At 35.0% G+C, this 24,044-nt stretch overlaps 1 long non-coding RNA gene across 1 annotated transcript in view; it reads left to right on the top strand.

The window, feature by feature from the left end:
• LOC124365759 overlaps positions 1-20,741 on the top strand; it is a 99,049-nt gene extending 78,308 nt beyond the window's left edge. The window contains exon 6 of the long non-coding RNA XR_006922742.1: positions 20,533-20,741. This is a non-coding gene — a long non-coding RNA (uncharacterized LOC124365759). The remainder of the gene's footprint in view (positions 1-20,532) is intronic.
• The last annotated feature ends 3,303 nt before the right edge of the window (positions 20,742-24,044 follow it).

The following is a 24,044-nucleotide window of genomic DNA, read 5'->3' as shown; positions in this document are numbered from 1 at the left end:
CTTGAAAGACTGTGTGTATCATGCGACACTGTTGCACCAGTTGTGAACATGTGGTATTCGGAGTTTGGCGCATGATTAACTCTCATCGTATCTTACATACAAATAGCATGTGTGCAGATTGTGAATGCAATATCAGGCACAGTGAAAGTGCTCCAAGGTGTCCCTAAGGGATAATTACTAGGGCCAGTACTTTTCCACAGTTATGTCAACAGGTTGAATACTTCAATCCAGAATGGAAAGATGATTCAATATACTGACGACACGACTCTCTGTATTAGATCAAAAACAAAACACGATCTTGAAATGAAGTCGTTCATTGGTATTCAAACATTGAGCATTTCTCAAGAATACATTTGAAAACAAACCGTACAAAACCAAACGTATGAGTTTCTGCCTTACGCAACTGGAGCAAGAGTATATTACACGCCTGTTATAGTGGATGTGAATCTCTTGCTTGGAAGAAGCTGAATCCACCAAGTTTCTTGGTTTATGCTTTGATCAAGGGTTGACATGAGACTCTCATATCGAAACTTTCTTCTCAAACGTTACTTCCGGGATTTATGTCCTGTACAAACTTGCAAATATGTTTTCTATGGATGTATTGAAAACGGTCTATTATTGTTTGATACACCTATATTTATCTTACTGTTTTTATTATGGGGTAGCTGTTCTAAATACAAATTTGAAAGTGTATTTAGAGCACAAAAGAAAGCTGTCAGAATTCTTTTAAAATGAATTCTTGAGAGTCGTGCAAAGATGTCTTAAAAGAGCTTGAAGTGTTAACGCCCTGTCTATAATCTCGAGGTCAATTCTGAATTGTCAGTTCAAATTGCGAATTGATCCAAGGCAGGTACATCCACCAGTACGAGACGAGAGGCAGGGTCAACTTCAGAAATGAACGACAGCGTTTTAACACTTGCAAATTAGCGTGAGACTGATCAATAAGTGTTCTGAGAATATAAAACATATAAATAACCTCAAACAATTAAAACCTTGATTGAAACCCCTACTGGTGTCAAAGGAGTGTTACTCCGTTGAAGAGTTCAATATGGGCTGCAGGGAGGAAAATATTTAAATATTATAATTTATAGTGAAAGTGAAATTCCAGTTCTGATATCGAAAGCGATGCCCAAAGCCTTATTATTTGAGTTGTAATATTAGTATTATAGTTATATTTATAGTAGTATTGACGCAGGCTATACAATTGTATGATTGTTTACGCAATATGTGATATTATTATCATTATAAAATATCTTTGCTTACAGTATTGAAAATAGTTTAATAATATTAATTAGTCTCCGCAAGGCGGGCGTACATGTTATAAAGGTGAGCTACAAATACGGCTAATTTGCTCTTATTGTGCAAACATTTTCTGCAAGTTACTTGCAAATAGAGCAAATCGGTGTCTCAGAGTGCAGCTTTATTTATAAAATTCGCATTCATTCTACAGACTTGAGTGATACCTGTTAATGGCTAGACTCATTTATAACCCAAGACATAAAATGGTACGAAAAGGTAAAGTGTGTCTAAAGTATCGTAGCTCGAAATATTCCGATTTGTCTCAAAAAGTAATTGAAATTCGGTCAGTGTAGGTGAATATTGTGCGGGTGCCATGCCTTGAAATTTACATTTTAGTGGAATCCTAGAATAGCTTATAGATTTTGTTTTTGATTAATCGTCGACAAAACTGGCGGCAATTGGATAATATATATATATATATATATATATAGTCTTATTGGAATTTACAAACACGTTCCACATTTCACAGTTAATGGTAACATCATTGCAAGTGTATTTGACATTCGGAACTCTTTTCAATGAAGTGGGAGAAGTGTATTTTAAACATAAAAAGAACCGTATCAAAGTAAAATCTAAATGTTAAACATACTGCCAACTTCCCAGTATTTTACAGTTCTGCGGCTTATCGGCTCCATCAGAATTTTAAGTCTCTCAATTTAATTAGCACTGAAATGTTTCACTCCGGACTAGCTGGCGCTGGCGGTCAGTTTACGAACTGGGAACTCAGTTTTACCGCCTGTGATGAAGGCTGCGGGCCATAGCTGCCAATCACATGCAAATGTCTTGACGAGATATCATCCACCTGTCTAACGTCTCCGAGACTGTCCCCGCGGCCTCTCCCCAACAAATTAACATGCTCATCGCGTCATGGCTATTCTACCCAAATTTCTTATTCAAGAACCGGAACCACAAAAAACTGGTTTGTTGCCTCTAAATGTTGTCGGTATGCAGTATCCGTGACTAATTATTGATATAATGGATGAAGTTGGGTAAAACTGCCCTACTTTTTCCTTGGGAGACGATTGAGAGATAATTATTTACTGGCCAATAAAAATTGTACTCGTAGTCACTGCTATTTATCATAATTATTATTAAACCAGCAATAATTTTCAAATGATCTTTTTCACCATACGTATTTATGCTGCTTTTGTAAGGGATTAATTTTTAGTCTTGAACGTTCTGAACACTTCATCCTCATTTCCAACAAACATATCTTTTTAAACGACGACGGCCTCGAGGTTATCATATGCACTCCCTTCTACACTCAATCGTCAAGGTAAATTTTCTTAGTTACCCGTCCGACGACCCTTATACCTTCATACCCGATATCAGTAGACGACCCTCGTAAAGAGGAGCTTCTCCCTTTACTATTTCCAATCACCGTCCATCAGTTTTCAACAGGCTGTTCACAATTCAAGCTTTCCGTTTGTGGAATTCGCTCTATGACTATTAGAGGTACTAAGAACCGTGTTTCACTCGGTCAAGGACTTGTGCGGGCAGTGTAGGGGTGGTTGGTGGCGCCTGCTCAGTGGTGTGCTGCGGTTGACCAAAATAGTTGAGTTAGTGGGTTTGTACATTATTGCGTAGTGTATAATTAGTGTTAGTGTATCAATTTTATTTATGAACTGAATATATTTAAGTGTTTAAAATATTTCATATTATGTTAACGATGATTCAGTATAGCTTGGTTTAAAAAGTGTTCCCGTCTGTTTAGTATGTTCTGTAATTCGAAAGGTTGAAAGTTTCTTCATATTATTTTGAGGTTATATAGAAGAATGCGCCGAAAATCATAAGAGTTCAGGAATTGATAACCCGTTTGCATTATATCGGAAACACACAATCCAGTTTTTCCTTATATCAATAGAGAAAATTCTCACATGAAAGAAATCGATCGTCAACCGCTCTAGTTTTGGAGTAAATCGAAATGGGAGGGTATTAAAATGGTTAAAAACATGAAATTGCGTTTTCGTCCAACCATATTTTTACGTTCTTAAATCAGCGTCGGCCATCCTGGACCTTAATGAGGAGACTATCAGTCTCTTTACCCATTCGATTACAAATGTTAATTTTCCAAATTTGTGAAATGAAACAAGTCAACAGTGTTATGTGTATTGAACTATTTAGCGTACTTAAACCTAATTTTACTAAAATATTATACACATCAATTCAGCAAGCAGGAGGAGGAAACAAAAATGTTTTAATATTATAAAACACTGCAGATTTTTACTAATTTTCTCATGTCCTTTGGAATAAAACATATGGTTGGTTGCAGTATTTTTTGGTTAGGCAGTTGACTGGCAGTCATCTTGATTTTAGAACACATAAACAATTGCATAAAGTTTTTACGCCCATATTTTAGTCAAAGAATTATAGATGCCTAATTTTTAAAATATAATAAAAACACATCTAATGATTTTAGGGGTTTCAAAATTTTTATTGATTATAAAGAAATCAATCTCAAACTTGCTGCATTTTTTTTTTTGTTTAAATGTTAAGAAACTATACTTGTTATAAGAAAAAAAAAACAGTGTTTGGGTGCGTATTTATGAAAGAGATACCTTTCATGATTCTAAGACCGAAAATAAGGGTGTAAAAATGTAAGAGGGTGTGTAATGTGAAAATGGGCGTAAGGCTAAGTTTAACACTGTTCTTAAGCGGTAAAACTGAAGGTGGTTTTTTACACAAGACGAATGAAACCGTTCTAATGGCAGAGCTAGAAACTCCACTTTGATGATAATAGACCGCTAGCGACGGGCAACTCCAGCACCGCACGTTGGAACCTGTTGACAAGAGCGCCAACATATGACCAGTATATTTCCATTATCCGGGAACACTGGGCGATAAGGCGTTCCTCGAGTATTTATCATCACTTAGAGACGATTTACAATACAAACAGTACACCCATAATCACCTGTGGCATCCCCTACATAAATCCACATTTACAAGGACTATCGCAGATATCGTAGATATGCGAGATAACTCGCACAATGCGGGCTCGGAACGAGTTAATCAGGCGATCAGCGTTGATAACGCGTGGCTCTCGCATTCTCCGATATCTGCTTTGTTGACCAGCTGATAAGAGGTCGGCGGTCCAGGACATATCCATTACACGATAGCATCGCCGAGGAGTCATACATATACATGCGTGGCGTGCATTGTCCGAGCCGTAGGCGTCAGTGAATAGGAAGTCGTAACCTTTGTCAGCCCTAACTAACGCAGTGACACAGCCGTGTTTCTCTGAAATACAATAATCAACGGTTTTCAGTGCCAAAGTATGTGTACCAGTACCCTGACCAATCCCAACAAAATTGGAGGTCGGGCATTCGAAAAAATAATAGAAAACAAACATGGGAGTCTTTCCTCACCCGTATTTCAAAATAATTCATACAATATAACTTTATGAAGGCTAAGCTCAACACGAGTTTGTGTGCGAAAGTGGTTGTGTGGTTTAAACTCTTTGGTAAAAATTACGATTCAATACACGATTCTCTTGAATAAGACGAGTACACTTAGTTTTACTAGGATACCAGTCGATATGTTTGCTGAGATCGTTCAGGATGAAATGAATCACGCTCAATAATTAACATAGTATGAGGATAAAATTTAGATGGCAAGACAGCGGCCTATATCCAAAGTTGCCGCAGAATGCGTGGTGCTGGTCATAGTATCATGATGCTAGTTGTTATGTTGCTGCCACTTAGAAGAGATGTATGGTCTAATCAAGTGGTGATGATCACTTGTTGCCTCGCAGATTGTAATAAAGATGTATGAGTGTAATAGTTTACAAGCAGCAAATGTGACCAAATATTGAGATGCCCAGTGTTTGACGGTAGTTTTTTCTCATGAGTAAATTGTTCTAACCAGAGCCATCTTCTTGTCGCGCACGATCACTTGGGGAGGATATGAGTGTCTCATACAATAAGATTTGTAGTCAAAGTTATCGAATGTTTTATCTTATTCAATTTGATGCGATGTTTATATATTCCTACTAAAAATAAAAAAAGAGTAATACTACAAAATACCCAAAAATAAACGTTTACCTTTATACTACATTTCTTGTATATGTCACAAGTAGCCTACTCCAGGATCTGTGCATGATCAAAAGTTCTATCCTCCCATCACATATTTAAGTAGTGGGCATTGCGGAAACCAATGCTCTCCTCGTTTTTTTTTTTTTTTTTTTTACTTTATATCATTTTCCTCCATCGTTCCGCTACTATTAGAAATGTCATAAAAAGTTTATAGATCCTGTTCGACATTATATAAATATATAAGAGCGGGAGAGAGAGAGAAAAAAATATGGACTACATTATCAAATCCATTACAACGATCAAACTAAATTGTATTTTTTACAAAATTATGGATTAAGAAATTGTATTACACCTATCAAAAGCATAACAAGCAAACGTTGGAATGAATTCTTTTCCCATGGAGACCCTTTTCTTTGATGAAGAATACTTCCTTGACGGCCTCTGCACAGAAGGGAGGGAGAGATTCGGCCGGTTGGAAGACCGACCGCTCGCCTTCTCTCCTCCAAACTCAAATACAACTTTCTGGTTGAATGAGTTACCGTACATGACTACTGTACTTTCAGAACTCTGATATAATGTAGATGTTTTAAACATCATCCTGTTATTTCATAAAAGAATGAATATAAAAAGAATAGTTTTAATTTACAATTTCCGACAGACAGTTCATTTATTTGCGCCCAGCGGCTGCTAAAAGTAATGAAACAAATTGGTTAAAGCCGAATCAAAGACAACAAACCAACTCCGTCTGTTTGTCTCCTCCAATCACAGAAAAGTAAACCCTCCAACTCTGATTTTAATAAATCAAAATAATAACCGACTCGAAAATAAACAGCGAAAGCTGGAGTCGGGCATTTTATTAATGAGTTAGCGATGTCAAACAGAAGGCTAAAGTTTAGTTCGGAGGGAATCCACCAGATTGAGTCAGCGTTTTGAAAAATATGCAGATAGAATAGGAGACAGAAAGGCTAATTATGTTGATTTAATGCAAAGAAAAGCGTCTTCTTTCGTCCGTTATTATTCTTTCCATCACTAATTAGGGCCGTCTTTGTCTTCGCCCCCCCCTCACCATCACCACCACCGGGGACTTGTCAAGATGGCGGAATATTTTAGCTTGATTAAAATCCTTTAATTATTGTTATTATTGTAGCGGAATACAATGCAGCCAAGTGCTCTAATGGAATACAATATTACACCCGACTCAATTATCAGCGCCTTGGAATTAAAACGGATTCTGCTAATTTGATTATAATTCGTTAATTGAAATCGCAGCAGCTCGTCCGGACAGTGATAACAGTGTCTTAATTAGTTCGCCTCCCGAGTATTTATAAACCGAACACTCCCATGCCGGGGATTATTGGATTTCAAATTTTACTTCCTTTTCTTAAGAGGGGCGTCCCTTTCGCGACGTAATATCTAATTTTGTAGCAGACAACTTCAAGCAATAATTTCTAAAGTACAAATTTTAAAACACCATCCTTTTAAGATTTGAAATAGTAAAATAAAATCAAAAGCTTTCGAGGATGCCCATCAGACATGTTTAAGTTTATTTTTGGTATTTTTAAATATTACTCTTTTTAAATGTTTATTAGAAATAGCAAAAGCTTTCTTTATCGGTAATCCTTATGTTGAGTCGCATCAAATAAAATAAGATAAAATATTATATACCTTTTACAACAAATCTTATATTGTGTCCGTATACATAATAGTCAAATCATAGTTGTTGAAGTTTGAATTAAATATCTTTTGAATAATCATTATACGACTACATTTTGAGCTAAAATAAGTTTCACCTTCTTAATACGGAATATTATTGTTTTATTACATATTAAAATATAATACTACACTATTTAGTTGAATACTCACCATATCTTACTTAACCAAGGTTAAACTATTTTGCATGTAGTTTTGTAAACACAGTAGTTGTTAATGCACTTTATGCCAAGAAATTTAAAAGAAATAAACAAAATAAATAAATAAGTTCCCAAACTTCTAGTTGATTTATAGAGATATCCCAATACCTATTGCTTTATTAGTCTAACAGTAATTACAAAAATAATATTTTTATCGCGTTAGTTTCGTTTTTGTGTTCTTTTAAAGTGCAAAATTGTTTAAAGTTACCTATAAGTTTTAATTTTACTTTCTTAATTGGATATTTAATGGATTTGATTTGTATTTCTGTCATTACACTATAAAAGTAATTCTGTAAACTTTGTTGTTTATAACTAGAGATTACAGCTCTACACCAGAAATTCTGATCAAATTTGTGATCATAATCTTGCATGTTTCATGTTTGTAACTGTATGTATAGATGTAAGTAATGTTACGTTGTGATCTGACCAAATGGCAGTTTGAAAGAAGTCCATTCACTAAATGTGTCTTTGTATTCCTGAATATCGTAGATATCTCTCACGCCCTCTCGTATAGTGCTTGTTGAGTGTTGTTGATAAACTATTTTCGTGATTTTCACTGAATATTTTAGTATTATAGTATTCTTGATATATTCTGCATGAGTCACGGGTATCCTGTAGATACGTTGACGCAATGTTGAATTATATTTTTAATTTATTGTTGATGATTGACAATATTACAAATCAGAACATTCGTTTCGAAGTTTGAAATTTCCGACACTTCTTTAGGTGTCATTCACTACTGACTGGTCTCACCTCAGCTTCTATGTTCAGTTCGTTTGTGTAGTGACAAGGTTTGCGATTAGTGTAACAATTCTGGACCATCAGGTACAACTTGTTCTGTTGTTAAATATCAATACGACGAGTTCATCGCCACATATTAATTAGTTTTTAAAGTTCGGTGTGTGCCTTAAGGTTTTTTAACAGCTGATGAAAAGGATAGGTTCCAATCCAAGAAATATCTACTGACCGTGCTTCAAATATGCTCGTGTACATGTGGATATTAAGTACAGAAACAATTAAAATGGGAACGATGGAAGAAATATCTACTGACCGTGCGTCAAATATGCTCGTGTACATGTGGATATTAAGTACAGAAACAATTACAATGGGATCGATGGAAGAAATATCTACTGACCGTGCGTCAAACATGCTCGTGTACATGTGGATATTAAGTACAGAAACAATTACAATGGGAACGATGGAAGAAGAATCTACAGACCGTGCCTGTAATCCCCGTCCAGTCCAGCTACTTGAGGGGATTGTATCGGACCAAATCCCCGGAAGGGAAGGGGAGCGATGCCGACTCATCACTACATAAGCCACACATAAAACTGCGATTGTCAAAACCGGCCATGTCCCTGCCTCCCGACTCCTGACATCTGCTCCGCTGTTCTTTCACAGATTCTATCTTTCTCTTCATCACTCACTGATTTGGCCATGGAGTTTTGCGTGTTTTATAACTGATTTTAGGATATACATAATGTATATGAGTGAGGTAGTATGACCTCAGAACAACTTTCCCAAAATTTATTAATTTTTTTAATAAGTCTGACATTGGCGTATAAAACCTATTTGTAAGTCCTTCATGATCAGTAGCGTACACTTTGGATCGCTTTCCATACCTTAATGGGCAACACTCTGACCGCCACTATTTTGTTTGATTTTCTTTGGAACAAACCAAGCAAGTAAGTTATTTTATTGAGTAACTAAAACGAGTAGTAGAATTATGAACTAGAACCTCGTGTTTCCGGTAAGGTAGAGAGGGTGACACAACACGAGAGTGCGTTTTAATCAAACGTTCTTTGTATTCTTTACTCTATGGCAATTTGTTTTAAAGTGTTACATACAACGCCATTAAGAAAGCATATGCTCATTGGCTGTCTTGTAAAATATCTGTTAGTAACGCAAAGCTGCATTGCTTGCAAAATTAAATTCTTGAAATATTTCGCCCTCGCGGAAAGCCATCTTCAGTCAATAGATGTTAAACCGGAACTGTTTCGATGCGGCGTGAACCGGAAAACTCAGATATTAGTCATGACATCTAAGGCTAAGAACTGACTAGCAGAATATGTATACTTATAAACAGAACCACAACACATACTATGATGAAAGTATGATGATACTATGAGGAAAATTAGAAATAATCGAGAAATGAAATGCTACTTCATCAAAGAAGGTAGCATTAAAATAAATGTTAAATTGTATTAACAATTGTTCGACACACTTTTACGTAAAAAAATGCAATCTAAATCATATATGAACACTTAGCGTTTAAAAATATTTGATTAATATTTCTTTCATTGATTTTATACAATATTATATTTGGTATGAGTTCAAAAACAAAATAACTACTGTACGATTATTTTTATATTTTGCAGTCTACATTATTTATTTTAAAAGTATTACAATTAAGAAGCATTTTCATAATCTGGGGATTATGCTTTACTTCTCATTTACAAAATATTATAAGCCAAATAACCAACTAACTAGCCTTTCCATCGTATTTTCGATTGCTCTTCAACTAATGTAGAACATGCTTTTTATCTCGAAACAGTTTTTAAAATGAATAGACTTACAGTAGGAATTGATTAGGAGTGTTCAGTGTACTTGTAACAAACTAGTCGTCGTCGCCAGTCGCAACTCTCAACCAAGTTCTCTGTGTAAAGCAAGTGTATAATTTATTGCCGAGATCCGAGAACGAAGCGCGGAACAAAACATGATTAAAAAGTTGGACAACGGAGTTTGTAACAAATCCGAGGAGTCGTTTAACAAAACAATTGTAGTCAGCTGATGTTGAGACGCCTGCAGACTTAACTTGTTCTTATCAAGCGACTCGGAGCTGAGCAGTGAAGTGCTCACTCTCAACATTGAGTTAACAACATAATCATCTTATCACCTGCTTCTGGAATAATCCTACAGAGCGTCATTCCGAGACGAGTCAAATGCGATCTTACATTCATAGCAATTTCTCGCATTTATATAAGATCATTATACGATTTAAGATTCAAGTATTATGCCACTATGTGAGTCTTTTCTGGCCACTTATCTCCCTGCAAGTCTTAGGATAATGTATAAATATTTTAAATAAAATTGGATTTATTTAACAAAATTACATTTTCCGATCTAGTAACTATGACATGAATGTAAATAGACTTTTACTGTCGAATATATCAATCAATCAATCAATCAATGTTTGTTACAGAGAAATGATTTTCAGGTATAGCAAACGTCAAATATAGTCTCACCTCATCAGGATCACAGTCAAACGTACAATTCAACAGTCATGCATCTTCCATTTACTGCAAATATTCCACCTATAACGCCGAATGGCAACCTCCTGATGGAGTAATCTCCCATTAAAATACCAAAAACTCGGTAACATAAAATGCTTGTTGTATTAAAAGGCGTTTCAAACCAGTTTTGAGCACTCTTTAATCTTTAGCTTGTTAATGTGAACAACTGCCTGTTAGGGAATGAATAGGTTTAACAATATTATTTTTATAATAACATTAGTGTTCATCACAGTTTCAAGTTTCCTGTTCATACCGTGTTAAAATATTATTTAAAAAATTTAAATATTTCGCCGTCGCTGTGGCGATGTATCTTTGTCAATGTTAAATCGAAACTGCCAATAATAATATCCCCTAATACAAGTGATTTGAGGGGGCGAACTGTATCTTGATTGGCTTAAGTTTAACCAATCAACTATCAATATGAAAGAAAACTATTAACATGGCATATTTAATGCAGGCCACTAGCGTTTTGATAATTTTAAGCTATATTTTTTGTGAAAGCTACTTTCTTTCTTAATTATTTCGATGATTTGTTTTTTATCCTGCTATTATTGAAGTTACATACTAATTAAGTCACTAATAATTAAAGACCTTACACATCAGTTTTCAATTGAATGATATAATATTGAATCAAATATTGTATATTTATTGTATTATACAGTTAAAATGGAAAAAGGTTTTTGTTCCAACGCTTACAATGTTTTAATACATGATCGAAATACGGTTAATACAGTTTACATTCCTAATCGGAACACAAGAAATTTAGTACATACAAATTAACGGTCGCTACTGTTTACAATATACATTTTTAAGAGATAGCCACATTATTAAAATGTTATTCTTTTTACTTTTAATGTACCTCCTGTTTTAAATTCATTGCTTCCTTGACTAAATCCGTTAATCCATAAAGAACACAACTTGCTAATCAGAACTAACATAAATAGACCAATTTTGATTGTTTTGAATTTCATATATAATAATACTCATATAATATAATATAATATATTTCATATAATATAATAATAATATATAATATTTACTTATCAATCCTCATCAATTCGTCATGAATTTGGTAATTATGACTTCTTAATCTTATTTTAATCTATTTAGATAGAATTCAGTAGTTTAAACCATTATGCTGCATGCCACCACCATTAATAAGCCTCTTTAGCAAATTTATACAATGTGCGTAAAAATATTTAAATTCCATTTCTTCGATCATGAAATGTAGTTACTTTTGATATTGGGATGTAATGAAACATCATCAGAGAGTTTATACCAAATGAACTCTTTTTGGGTTTGAAAGAACAGGCTAAAGCAAAACTCCGCCTCAAACTGTATGAAGATTGACTCTTTCGTTGAAAACGGTGACTTTCAATATTTTTATCTTGTTGGCTGATTATAACTACTTCAGTTTCTCTAAAATAACTAATAGTTGTAACTTGATAGTTTCTCTGGTTATAGCTAATATTTACGTGACTGGTGGTTGGTTTAAAATCTATGCAGGTAAAAAATATAACCTGAGTAAAAATATCATGTAACATTTATAACCCTTTCGATGTCCTTCTGTCTCGACCCCGTCAAAATAGTAACCGAGGTAGTAACAAAAGGTAATAACCGAGTTCTGTTAAAGTTTTTAATTATTATTATGTGTTGTATTATAATTTTTATTTTTTTCTCGTGTTGTAATAGAAACAGTTAATTTTTACTCAGCCTATAATGCCTATAATGATTTTGTAATTGAGTTTCTTCGTATACGTACTTATATATTTTATTGTAAATTATTATTATTAACTTGTATTGTCAATATAGCTGTTTTGGGATAATATTCCTGTAGATATTGTACAAAATTAAATAAAAACTAGTGCGGTGACGGTCGATTTCTTTCCCAGAGGAAAGTCCTCTAATATCTTTCCCTGCAAAAACTAGGTTGTGTGTTGGTAAATACAAACTGGTTCTCGGCTGCTGGATTATATTTGCAGCAGCCAACTGATAAGGATGCGTGCGTCAGCGAAGGGGCGTTTAAACCCGACAGACTCATCATGGTAAGCAATTTACCTGTTACCTGAACATTTCTAATGTTCCACTATTTTAAATCATACTATACACATACATAACAGATAAACCGCTGTACTCGTGGTCGAGTATGACTAAAGGAAGACAACAAGGGAAACGTGAAGAAGCCCATTCATCACGCCCGAGTGTGAATTAATTTAACTCTGGAGAAGAAGACTCGACAATACAGTTGTCAGCAGCTGTGTAATCAATCCGAGCACAGCTCACGGAACGGCGTCAAATTGACTGGATGGATCTTGTTCGGTGAAATATGGAGGAAAACTTAAACATCTGCAGAGAGGGAATAAGTTTTTAATAAAGCCAGTCAGTCTACGCGAGAGGCGCGGTGCTGCGGCGGATTAATATTAATGGACTGAAGAGTTCCGAAGGAACCGCTCTCCCCGGATTACTTATACATGCAAATTAGGACAGAGTTTTCATTTTTCTCGCACACGTCGGGTTGACTCCGCAACACTTCGCGACAACCTGTCAACACTGCGCGAGACATTCATCGGTGAGGCGGAACTTGGGGGGGGGGGGGTAGGGGCTGTCACTGTCATGTGTGAGGGGTAACCCCCTGCTTGTGTACCGTAGTGTGGGTTCTATTGTGTAGAACTGAATATAGCCCAGCCAGATTTGTGTTTCCAAGTCAAACTTTGTTTTTAGTGGACACCTCTCTCTCTCTCTCTCTCTCTCTCTCTCTCTCTCTCTCTCTCTCTCTCTCTCTCTCTCTCTCTCTCTCTCTCTCTCTCTCTCTCTCTCTCTCTCTCTCTCTCTCTCTCTCCATATATCAATTAAATTTGTACTGGTGGAATTTGTGCTCGAAATAAACCAGTATTACTGTGACTGACACAGATGACATGAGAAACTCAAGCTATCGTTTTATTTAGTATGAGTAGAGCTATAATCTGCCAGAGCTTTTCACTCCTTTTAACTCGATTACAAGGAGTGTGTATGTCTGTGTGTTTTTCAATTATGGGTTAACTCGTTGTACATTGGCTCGGAGTGTTGGCATGAATGTTTTTTTTAGAACGGTCGAATACTCAAATAATCCATATTTTTGTTCATTACAATTTACATGCATATGTTTCAACAACTTTAACATAGTACTGTTCAAAATACATTAATCTGTTTGTCTAAAATAGCCTCCGTTTTTAATGGTTCAAGGTGGTTTAATCGACTAACGTTATATTTTCTAGTTTTGACACTTTTTAGTTACAACCATTTAAAACCCCCTATAAGAATATATGCAAATAGACAAATCATGGTAATTCCACAAGCATTGGTAAGCATTTAAAGCAGTATTTTGTGATGAGGCGCGAAGAAAAATTGCATAGGATAAGGTAAAATCTTTCCTGGATGTATAAGAAAGATGGTTTTAAAGAGAGTGACACTTCCTTGGATCTATTTTAATAAATTTATTGTTTGATTAAAAAGATGTAATGTAAATAATTGAATTTATTTTTAAAATTTAATTTCCTCAGAACGTTTCTAAAATGTCATTATCTTAATTAATTCATAGTTCATATTGTAAACTACAACCTATAACTTATCCAAATCTACGTACGTTTATTGGGCCTTATTGAAAATTTATATAGATAATTATTATGACAATCATATGAATGCAATACGTACTATATAAATATATGTAGTATTTAGACAAGAAGTAAATGAAGTTTATATATATATATATATAATATAATTTCATTTACTTCTTTTCTAAGGTAAGTTGCATAGTTCATTATAGTTTGCCTTTTTATCCCGTTAAAGAATATATATTAACTTGCAACTGACAAGTTACTTTGGTCAAAAACAGTTATATCCGTTTAAATTCACTTCCGGCACAATTGGTTTACGGTTTATAATTGATATTGGCCTGACCAAGAAAATATGAATATACGTATATTGGTTTTCAACACATACTTGAGTAAAAAAGCGTTACTAACAGCCCTTTAACGTACTTCTGGTCTAAGACATAGTGCCATTTAATTAGTCATTCTATACATTTTATTAATATAATTTAACTGATCATATTATTAGTAGTGTTTAATGAAATATCCTACATTTTGAAACTGTAACTCATCATCATCATCATCAGACGTTTCCGTTATCACGGGTCGTCGTACACAGCCTCCTCCACTTTTGTCTATCATTCCAGGTCTCCTCTTCCTCCACCTGTATTTTCTGTAGTCCCCTTCTCTCTATGTCTTTCCACACTTGGTCCTCCCATCTTCCTCTCGGTCTTCCTCTTGGTCTTCTTCCTCCTTCCTCCTTCTCCAGTGCTATTCTAGGCATTCTATTATCTCCCATCCTCTTCACATGCCCCATCCACTGTATTCTTCTTCCTTCCATTGTCTCTTGCAGTGAAACTACCTTCAATCTTTCTCTGGTTATTTCGTTCCTTATTCTATCTCTTCTTGTAGTCTTCTCTATCCCTCTTAAAAATCTCATTTCTGCAGCTTGCAATCTGCTTAAATCATTTTTAGCCCACGTCCACGTCTCTGCTCCATATAATAAAATTGGTTGGAAATAAGATTTATACATCAATACTTTTGATTCTTTCCCAATGTTCCAACTCCACACAATCTTCTTCACCATATTGAAAAACTTTCCACTCTTCCATATTCTGTTTCCTATCTCTTCTCTTATTGTGCCCCTAACTGTTATGATACTTCCTAAATAACAGAATTCCTTCACCTTTTCAAGTCTTTTTCCTTCAACTAACACGTCTTTGTTATTTCCTTCCCTTCTCTCTATTTTCATTACTTTACATTTTTGTATGTTCATCTCTAAACCATATTTCTTCGCCACTTTTGCCCATTTGTTCAACTCTCGTTCTAACTCTTCTTCCCTATTTTCCCATATCATTATGTCATCCGCATATGCTATTGTCTTAAGTTCTTCTGCTCCTCTGTTTCCTTGTACTTCTGTAAACTGTAACTAACGTAGGAAATTAATTTTTAATCAACTTTCACTAAACTTTAGTGTAGTATCGAACATCTCAAGCTCACATGACCGTTGCCATGACTACCATTTCATTTAAGGTAACTAACTCAATTAAAATATATGAAAATTTTGTTTGAGTTAGTAATACTTTAACGCTGTGTAAGCCGGGAAACTTTAATGATAGTTGTTGGCGTAACACATTTCATTAAATTTATAAATATACAACGTTCTTTATTATTGAGCAAGATATAATTATTGCAACACAATGCCCAATGTGCAGAACAAAACAGCTTGATTGAACTTAGCTAAGTTGAGCACTGAGGCCTTATATTCTGATAGGTATTGTGTCAAATATTGTTTTTAACATATTTTTAAAGTAGACACCAGCTGTTTGATGTGGTAACCATGTACTACTCTACAGTTGCCTATTAGCCTATTAGGTCAAAGGGCTTCTTTGGTGGCACTTGATACAATAACTATTTATATGTTCAGGATGTACAAGCTGTTAAACCTCTCGGCACGTAACTAAACCTACTACGCACTAACAAATACGCATAAATGTTTTAAAATTAATAGAGATCTATATAAAATAAATCACCGGTCTGTGCAGCCTACCTATGGCCGCCTTGTCACGATCATTGTCATTTAACTTGTGGTTGTGGAGCGAACCAATCAAGTGGTCAAGGACACGGCCCCATTGATTGCAGTCAGTGATAGTGTTATCTATTATCTGTTTTGCCGTGTTGTTGCGATCGGTTTTTACTCGCATTTTTTAGTTTTGTAGTTGCAGAGGAGGCTGATATCCATAATAAACGTCACATTACGTCGTTAAAGTAGTCATTCTGGCAATTTTTCTAATAAGGCTCGAGAAAAATGACTGAATTTTCAAGAATGTAATGTTTATATCTGCCTTTTAAATCAATTGTCGCTTGAGAAAATCGCATATTTGACTGAAATAAGACCAAAGGCGATGACGATTTTAATGAATTTAAATTAAGAAAATTTACAAGATTTTTAATAAAATATAAATTAAGGAAATTGCATCTTTTGTATAATATAAAATTTGGAGTAAAGTTCATATTTTTAGTTTCGGTAGTTTTAATCCATGAATCTGATTACAAAGTTGACTAAAACGGCTAGTTAATAAAAAAAAATACAATTACACGTGCAGTGATAAAACTCGGTGTTTATTGTCCTGTCGAAAAGAAAGACCTTTTTGTAAGATTTAAAATTTATAGCATTTATTACATATAACTTTATATAAGAAAACCTTATTGGCTAAATTCTATTCCTTGCCAAGAAGAAACTTACGTTATATGGCCTATTTTCGTTTCACGTTGACATATGTAATAATGGGTTGAACCGAAGATTTTTGGTTTTTATTTCATGTTTCATGATTACATTGCATATTTCACTTGGTTAATTACCACGCTTAGTTCTTGGTATTATTAAATGTGCGATAAAATGTTTGAGGCCAAAGTTGTGTTGATGTTTATGTATAGTGTAATTGCTAAAATCCGTTTTCTATATATTTTAATTCTAGGTATATATCAATCTTTTTCATTTGTATTGAAGACAAAATTTCTGGTCTTCATCTGTTTCATACCAATATTTAAGGCTGTTGTTGATATGTTATTACGATTGAAACCATCAAAGAGACTTGCCGTTATTTTACATTTATTATAACAAACACGTTATTTACCTCGATATGATATGTGTTTATTTTTTGTTGTGTCGTTCTCTGTTTAGAATACATTTTATGTAGTTTTAGAAATACCTCGGCAAGAAGTTCTGACAAAAGTCCGCTATTAGATAAAACGTCTTTTTGTTGTGTTTTTCCATTCAAATCAAAAGTTTTAGTCGAGTACCAATTTCCAAGAAAGATTTCATTTATTGTGCTTTTACGTAGTTCATGGATATTGCTTCTAAGATTCCTTATGAGTAACATGCCTAATTAAATATGTTAGGCGTTTAATATGTTTTAATTAAACCATATCTGAATGATGTTATTGAATTACAGCTTAATATTTCTGTATGTGAGTGCCAACGTGCAACAATAGCTGGCCCCAATAACCCAGTCCGACGAACTATATTAAAGGTTAACTTTTAAATATAAACTTTGATGACAACTTCACAATTTTGTATGTGTGAGAAATGACGTGATTTTTCATGCGCTACAAGGAATATTCTGTTCAATGTCACAGAGTTCTGTGTCATTAGATTAGTATTTGACAGTTTCCTCATTATATGTCTTACTTTCTCCTTCACAGTGTAAGTCCTTCGCAGATCTTTTTTTTCCTTCATAGAATGTCCTCATCCAGATATTATATTAATCAAATCAGGTCTAATAAATAATATTTTGTACTTCTGGAACGCCCAGTCGTATCAGTTATTGGTTTTTCATTGTATTTTTTTGTAGGTACAATTTCAACTACAAAATGTATTTGTTTCTCAACGGACGTCACGTCAGAATTTTGACGTATCCATCTATTTTCATTTGTTCCCAGTATTAGAGATTCGTCTTTGTTTTCTTCCATCATTTGGCAATCATCATTTATTTCTTCCGGTAATAAAACACCTTTATATGCGGATTATAATTATCGCCTGTTACAGGACGCATTCGAATACAAGAAACTACGTAAAAATCAGAGAGCGTTTTCAAAACTCGGTTTGCTGTTGACATATGTAATAATGGGTTGAACCGAAGATTTTTGGTTTTTATTTTTGGTTAATGATCGAGTGTTATTAATCACTCGATCATTGACTGATTGGTAAGCTTTAAAAGGAAATGAAGCTATGATAACTAGATGGATACTTCTTGAGCTTACTAATACAGCTACGTTTCACTGCTGCAGTCTTGTAAAGAAAACATTGATAAGTATTCCTGTCGTTCTGTTACCCTTGTAGTTAAAAACTTTACAACTCAACGAATGCGGAAGTAAGCAATACTTCTAGTGTAACTACGTTAGTGACAGCAAGTAGGAGGTTTGTAAGGCAGTGATGTGATCGGAGCGATGTTGAGGTTATGTCCGCCATAAACACGATGTAGTTACACGCAGTGCCGTTTACTGCCGACACTAGCGCTCCTCGTGCTGCACCCTGCTAATTAACACCGTGTTCCCGTCAACCTGCCAGCCCGGCTGACATGATACCTTACCTGACCTGACAACAACTTACTCAACAACTGCTACTTATAGTAGTACTGTAATGAATATGTTGGAGGGAGGGATCGATCCGATCTGACCCGGCACGGGTCGGATGTGTTAAACGCCCCTGATTAGTACCGCGTCTAATTTTAGGTTAAAGTTTTTTCCTTCATGATATTCTCTGTTGAGGTTAGACTATGCTTTTCGTAAATACAGTTATCTAGCATGAACAAGTATTAATCTTATAATTTCGACAAAAAAAAAGAAATAAAAACTTCGGGAGAGCTCAAGCCCGAACTTCTCGGGCATAAAAATGTTATGTTCATTTCTGATTTCATGAAATATTGGTTAAGGTTTTCAACCTCGAATGATGTGCTATTTCACACAAGAACAAAAATGTGGCATTTGTAGACATCCAGTGCGTGCCTGACTATTCACCAATGTCTGCTGCATACACCATGACTCATGATGGTACGTTTTGTTCGCGCGCTTGTTGAATTCACAAGCACCGTAAAGATTAGGTAAGTGCCCATTAATGAAACACAACAGTTGGTTATCAGTTAGGGCATACTATCGCAATCGTAGGTAATCACCAAGATTACCACAAAAACCATAATTATCTAAAATATGTGTACAAAAATTCATCGATTTTATTACCGGTATAGATAAAGTCGCAGACAGAATCTAGAATGCAATTTAAATAAATATTAAATACTGACTCATTTCTGACTTGTGAAAAGGTAATATTTATGAATTTGAATAGGGCATCCCTGTTGTCTCATAATGTTATTGAATTGTTGTTCTAAGTTCGCCATGTCATTGAAATGAGTTGAACTGGGTGAGAGCTGGAGAAGCTGTTCTTTGATGTTCTTCAAGAAGTTAACATAGACTCCAAGTTATGAAAATAACTATATGGGTGATGTTATACAAAATATGGAGATGAGAGATAATTGGTCGTAGAGACTTAATTTGCCTACAAATTAAGGGTTCAGGTCAGTAAACTATCCCGCCTCATCTTTGTACACGATCACTGCGAGATCAGCGCTAATAGGCTGTTATTCAAATCATTCTTAAGCTGACCTTACATCATTTTTGTTCAACATTTATTGTTTCTCCCTTCGTTAATTTTCCTAGTTTTTATAAAAACACTTATGGAAAAGAAAGACAAAGGAACATTCTATACCTTATTCTTGTAACAATCATTTAAATAATGTCTTAATATGTAAGAGATATTGGAGTGGATGCAACAAGTTTATTTGCATGAACGGTACACACCGTAGGTAAACTATTCAGTATATCCATTTATAGCCTGGATTTTTTTAATTACCCACTGTGCGTTACAAAATATACGTGTAAAATAACAACTTTGTAAACTATCTTAGAAAAATTGTGATTTTTTCTAAATTGTAGTTGTTGAGAGCACTAACGATTGATATAATATCACCATCACATAATTGTGAAACTTAAATTAGAAGTATGAAATAATTAAATCTATATCTGCATGCAAATTTTCTTTTAAAACGAGATTTAATTTTTATTATTTACAAAGATAGAAAATAATACATAGAAACACTTTTCGAGGAGAAAGAATACCAATTCTAATATCATGAAGGAAAAGGGATTAACATAAAAAGAAGTCTACAAACCTAACGAAGGCCTTTAGAATTCCCCTAGTGGTGTATAAAAGGTGAAATACAATGTCTAGCATGTAAAGGGAAATTGTTATTGCCCCTGTTTATTATAAAATAAGCAATATAACCTTAAATACGTATATTATAAAGTTTTTAAATCTACCGAATGCAAACATTGAAAATGTAATTGAAATTTCATAGACCAATTTTTAATGTTTCAGGTTCATCTTCTGAGTTTTGGAACGGTTGAGCAAATCGAATGAAAACCACTTCTGAGATTAATGGTCATTATAAAGCATCGTGTTAACTGCATTGCTCAATGCGGTGATACCACGATCAATTGTGGAGAGAAGAAATCTTCAGAGAAAACCATGTCATTTTCTTTGTAGAAAATTGTATCTGGAATGTTTAATTAAATGAATTAACTTAATTCCCTACCTTTTAAACAAATCTTACAATTGCGTGTATTTTATGTGTAACTGTCGTTAATAAGGATTACTTCAGTTTGAAGAAATAGTACAACATATAAAAACAAAATCTTTGGGAGATGTCACCTCTAAGAACGTACAGAGTGAAGGAAGCTGTAAGCAATAATAATAAAACAAATATATAGACCTAGATTTATCGTTATGACCCAAACCCACCTAAATTCCTGTTAGTGTGAAATAGTAGCTAAGAACATTTGCCGCCCTTGCAGTATCGTCACATAACCCTAAATTTAGAGCAGAGACAGCTAGGCCGGAACCGCACTAACTGGCCGGGTGGGCTCTGTTATTGAATCAGATGAGAGGTCGACGCAGTGATCGCCGATCGAAGGGTGAGTGCCCCGCGGCCAGTTCCGTTTCCGCAACCGCAGAATCAACACGCGGGCAAATGCATTTCCGGCAAGTAATGGCGTACGTCCGCCTGGTTTACACATTTTATCTGCTCCTTCCTTGTCCTTGGCGAGCCGTATATATAGCCCAGTGACAACTAGAATAAATTGACTCTCGTGGTCGTTGTAAAACCGGAAATGATTCAGTTTTTACAAAACCTTTATTGAATTTGGGGTTAGTACTTTTATTGTCCGATTTAGTGCACTTATTGTCAATAGTACATCGAGGGATGAGATCAGAGCCGCAGCTAGATGGTGGCAAAAATACAGAAGATCGAGTCGTTGTGTCACAACTGTTTGTTTACCCGTATTTTTCTGTCATCACATGAATCGCTTTACACGAGGATCTAAAACTATAAATACCTGAGTTTGAACGTTAACCACAGGCTAAGTAATAGAACTACAATAACGATAGTCATATTGAAAGGTACCTACCTTGTTTATTTCAACGTTTAGACGTATAAAAACCTATCACAGGACGTCGTGAGCCACTTAAAACAGTGACGGACGCCCAACTCACATTTTATGTCTCACGAAAACAAAAGTCTGTCCATACGCATATTAACCATATATTAACGCATATTAGGTTTGGCATATTAACCAAACCTTACCTTAGTTGCGTGGTCTATGTTTGTTTGTGTTTCGTGTCACATGTTCCTTTCAAAATGTTGTAAGTTATTGATGAACTGGTATATGTGGATATGTGGACAAACCTTTGGTTATGGTAGAGGCAAGGCTATACGACATTACTAGTAAAGATCATCACAACCAGGATGAAACAAATCCAACTACAAAAAATACCTGTTAAATAAGTCAACTTGGAAAATAAATCAAATTATATATATATATATATTATATAATTTTGTTATATATGTTAGTTTGCTTATTTAAACACATATGTGACAGATAAGGCCAAATACAAAATAATTGAATCGGAAAAAGTAAGCGCTCTGTGGTGTAATGGTAGCACATTCACCCGACAAGTGAGAGATCCGGGTTCGACTCCCGGCGGAGCAAGTACTTTTTGCGATTCAATGTTTATTGAAATTAAATAAGGCTATTGCCATTTATACTATTTAACGTAAATAAAAGTCGTTTGACAGGTATTTGGTCTTCCGATCATATGTTAGTTTGCTTATTTAAACACATATGTGACAGATAAGGCCAAATACAAAATAATTGAATCGGAAAAAGTAAGCGCTCTGTGGTGTAATGGTAGCACATTCACCCGGCAAGTGAGAGATCCGGGTTCGACTCCCGGCGGAGCAAGTACTTTTTGCGTTTCAATGTTTATTGAAATTATATATATTATATATATACCGGGTGTCCCAAAAGTCCCATCCCCCTTCTAACTTTTGAATGGAATTAAACAAACCAATATCCTTTGGGGGGTAGTTATATAATGACAAATGATGATTTTTGTGCTACATGAGAACTTAGCCCCTCAACCCAAAATGGGGGGTTGGGGTGTCAAGTCAAAATTTTTAAATGCAAACCCCCATCAAATGACACTTCATTTTAAAGGTCTTTATAAAAGAAGAACAATGCCACAGACTAGAGGTCTCTATCTCAATCCAGTACGAAACAACGGCTTGTCGCTTATTATATTGCAATTTCAATTCACTAGTAAAGTTCCTAGATACCGCTCATGACTTCACTGCCAGAATCACTGTATGCTGAGTTCGAGTCACTACCCAGGGATAAGACAAATGAGTTCACAAGATGTTGCCTACTTTGATAAGATATGTGTCCTCGACCTTCTTAACATGTGTACATTTGTTTACCCAATCAAGAATTCCCATGCTGGACATTTTCTCTTCTACAATTTTCTCAACTTGGGAAAAAATTACAGTTTATGTTTCTGAAGGCAACATGACCTTTAATGTCAACCTATATCAACTCGAAAGGATTAAGTTCGGGATGATAGAGGGTAGTCTTAGAACAGTATCTCCCTTTTGATATGGGAACACAGATTTTTTTTTATTTGACTAGTGAGACCAGGATTGGATTTTAAGGTGGGTGAAAAGAATGTACGTTTCGTGTACATAGATAATACATCAGCATTTATCTCGAAAACGCTTAATTCTGCAGAATTAATCTAATTTTGATTAATTTTAGTTTAAGAAAATAAGCAATTCTTCTCTCACATATTTCTGATTTTTCAATAAAAACATTTCTATCATTTTGTGTTTAACCCTCACTTATATTCAAAATCTTTTAAAACTACTTTTCTTCCTCAAAAGAACTTTCAAGCAGTTAATTTAAACATGGATCATGGGAAAAGCCAAAATGAAGGGCTCTAAGGGAAAGCCCAATGTTCTTGGAAAAGACGCCCTCTCTCCCACCCACTCATCAGATGGCCAGCCAGCCCTTGTGCACAGATCGTTTGGCCCATCTGTACCTTGTGGAGGTGGGGGGCACATGGTAACTAATATAACCACCAGTAAGCAGAGACTTCTATTTCCTATCCCATTTCTATTATAAGCTGTCAGAAATTATCTCAATATAACACTGGGGGGGGGGGGTCCCTGCTTTTAATGAATTTATTGCACTGTGCCAGAATACGTCTTTATTGGAAAGCCTGTCTCTAGAATATTTCTCCTGTACACCTCCCGAGTTCCACTAAGTTTCAGTTGACCTTAAACATTTGAGTTAACATATGGATGTTCAATAGTCATTTAGTGAGATTTCCCCACCCGTTCATGTTATAGTGTAACGTTTTTGTTTGTGGACTGGTTTCCATGGCTTGCTATTTTAAGTTAACAAGAAATTAAAATAATAAGAAACTCGTATTAGAAATTTAATTAAAGAATGAAAGTGCAGGAGAAGTTTTTGACGTTGAGGAATATTAAAGACACG

The sequence above is a fragment of the Homalodisca vitripennis genome, chromosome 1 (assembly GCF_021130785.1).
Source record: "Homalodisca vitripennis isolate AUS2020 chromosome 1, UT_GWSS_2.1, whole genome shotgun sequence".
NCBI classification, from domain to species: domain Eukaryota; kingdom Metazoa; phylum Arthropoda; class Insecta; order Hemiptera; family Cicadellidae; genus Homalodisca; species Homalodisca vitripennis.
Note: the sequence above shows the minus strand (reverse complement) of the source record. Positions and strands in the feature narration are given on the sequence as shown.